This window comes from Moschus berezovskii, chromosome 6 (assembly GCF_049115385.1).
Source record: "Moschus berezovskii isolate FMDL1 chromosome 6, NW_MosBer_1.0, whole genome shotgun sequence".
Lineage (NCBI taxonomy): Eukaryota > Metazoa > Chordata > Mammalia > Artiodactyla > Moschidae > Moschus > Moschus berezovskii.
In genome coordinates this window covers 91,813,394-91,815,994 of record NC_142465.1, presented here as the reverse complement: position 1 = coordinate 91,815,994, position 2,601 = coordinate 91,813,394, and the positions used below count along the sequence as shown (strand labels likewise).

The following is a 2,601-nucleotide window of genomic DNA, read 5'->3' as shown; positions in this document are numbered from 1 at the left end:
CAGAGTTGGACACAACTGAAGTGACTTAGCAGCAGCAGCAGCAGCAAGCTCCTCAGCCTTTCTTATCCTTTCTTAAAATTTATTTTTAAGAAAGAAAGTGAAGTCGCTCAGTCGTGTCCGACTCTTTGCAACCCCATGGACTGTAGCCCACCAGGCCCCTCCCTCCATGGGATTCTCCAAGCAAGAGTACTGGAGTCGGTTGCCATTTCCTTCTCCAGGGGATCTTCCCAACCCAGGGATCTAACCTGGGTCTCCTGCATTCCAGGCAGACGCTTTAACCTCTGAGCCACCAGGGAAGCCCCAAATGAGAGCTCTGCCATTACCCAGGATTGCTTTACAATGCTGTGTTGGCTTCTACCATACAACAGTGTGAATCAGTCATATCTCCTCCCTCTTGAACCTGCTTCACCCAACCCCCAATCCACCCCTCTAGGTTGTCAGGGAGCACCTGGTTGAGCTCCCTGTGTTATACAGAAACTTCCCACTAGCTATTTTACATACGGTAATATACATGTTTCAGTGCTACTCTCTCAATTCATCCCACCCTCTCCTTATGATATTTTACTGTGGTTTCAATCTGTAAGTTTTTATTTTTTGTTTTGTTTTCATTTGGCTGTGCTGGGTATTAGTTGCACCTTGTAAGATCTTTGGTTGTGGCGAGCAGGCTCTTAGTTTGCAGCATGCAAATTTTAGTTCCCTGCCCAGGGATCGAACCCTGGCCCCCTGCATTGGGAGCATTGAATCTTAACCACTGGACTACCAGGGAAGATTAGAGGGAAGCCCATCTAAGCTTTCCTGACCTTGTATTTTTGAAGAACTGGTTTTTATAACATATGCTTCCATTTGGGTTTGTTTGTTGTTTTCACGGTTAGATTCATATAATGTGTTTTGGTCAGGAATACTACCAATATTGTAGTCCATCACGATACACTAGTGATGAGCTGTTCTTCTCTATATTAGGAGGCACATGATGTTTGATTATTTCAATGTTGATGATGTTCAGCTTGATCACATGAGTTAGCTAGTGTCTGCCAACATTCTCCACTATCAAGTTAACATTTCCCTGGTGATATTAGTTTAAAAAATAAATATTTCAAATAAATAATTTGTTAAAACCATGAACAAAAGCATAGATCTTTTAACATTCCAAATATGAGTATTCAATGAAATCAGGAACTAAATACATGATGTTATCTCATATCAGCTACATGAAATTCTGAAATTCATGAGTATATGATAAATCTGCCATTGGAGAGTCTAACAGTGAGGCTAATGCTTCTCAGTAATTTTCATAGAGTCTCACACTGAAAAAGAGAAATAAGCCTTTTGTTTTTATTGTGTTTGCCTTTGCCTGAGCTCTTGAGAAAGCAGAACTCGAAGCAAAAATTAAGTGCTGATGCTTTATTTAGAGGTGCAAACCCAAGGAAAAGAGTGATAAAGAGGACAGGAGGCAGGAAAAGACAGGAAGCGGTGCAATGTGGTACTTTACTGCTCAACCTGGGCTTTGTGAAGAGCTGCTAAGACCTAGAAATTCTGCTGAGTAGGACACATGCTACCTCTCTGGACAGACTCTGAAAAAACTTCAGAGCAGTTCAAGAACTGAATAAAGGACAGACAGTGCTTACCTAGATCTCCATCTCCCAACACGCTGCTCAGAGTTCACAGGTGTGTGTGCACGCTAAGTCACTTCAGTCGTGCCTGACTCTGCGATCCTATGAACTGTAGCCCTCCAGGCTCCTCTGTCCATGGGATTCTTCAGGCAAGAATCCTGGAGTGGGTTGCCATGCCCTCCTCCAGGGGATCTTCCCAACCCAGAGATCGAACCTGCATCTGCAGATTGTCTCCTGCATTGACAGGCACCTTTACCACTAGCGCCACCTGGGAAGCCCCAGAGTTCTCACATGAGGAGTGCATTCCCCTGAACTTTTGGGTTGCAGTATCATCTGGCGCATTTGGTGATGGCTTGGGACACAGACTCCATTCATTCAGAACTGGTGAGCTAGCCAGACAGTTGGGGGCAGGACCCTGGTTGGCTTGACTGAGAGACACAGCAGAAAGACAGAGACAGAGAGAAACAAAAAGCAAACGAGCCAGGCACTCCCAGGGCGAGAAACCAATTGGCCCCAGACAATAAAACCACATGGACAGAACAAGCTGGCTAGGTCTGATTGCAATCAGAAGGAACAGAAAGATACAGTACATTTCTTCTCTGAGCCTTTTTATTTTTTCCTTAATTTTTTGGCAACGTGTGGCTGAGTATTTTCAAATGATAAAAGCATCTTCATTTCAAACTTCTAAAACAGACAGTTGACACATGTGGACCTACCAGATGTTGTGGTCGTTTACAGTATATAAAGATTTGGCCCTTTATCTTGTGACTCAGCAAAGATACGGAACATTGCATAAGCTGAGCATGTGAGTTTTTTGCCTTTAAATATTTTAAAGGACAGTGTGGGGGAAGTGCCAAGAGATCGCTCTTCTATTCCAGGAACAAAAGAGGATCATTGTGGAGAATTTGAATGTCTTAATTAAGGTTCATAACAATTCACACAAAAACAAGAGCTCAGTGAGAAAAAAAGTAATAGAATGTGTCAGGAGATT

At 43.1% G+C, this 2,601-nt stretch overlaps 1 non-coding gene across 1 annotated transcript; it reads right to left on the bottom strand.

Annotated features, from left to right (window-relative positions):
• Window positions 1-224: 224 nt before the first annotated feature.
• TRNAS-GGA (transfer RNA serine (anticodon GGA)) lies at window positions 225-296 on the bottom strand. Its single transcript has one exon. It is a non-coding gene; the product is annotated as a tRNA-Ser (tRNA).
• Between the last annotated feature and the right edge of the window lie 2,305 nt (window positions 297-2,601).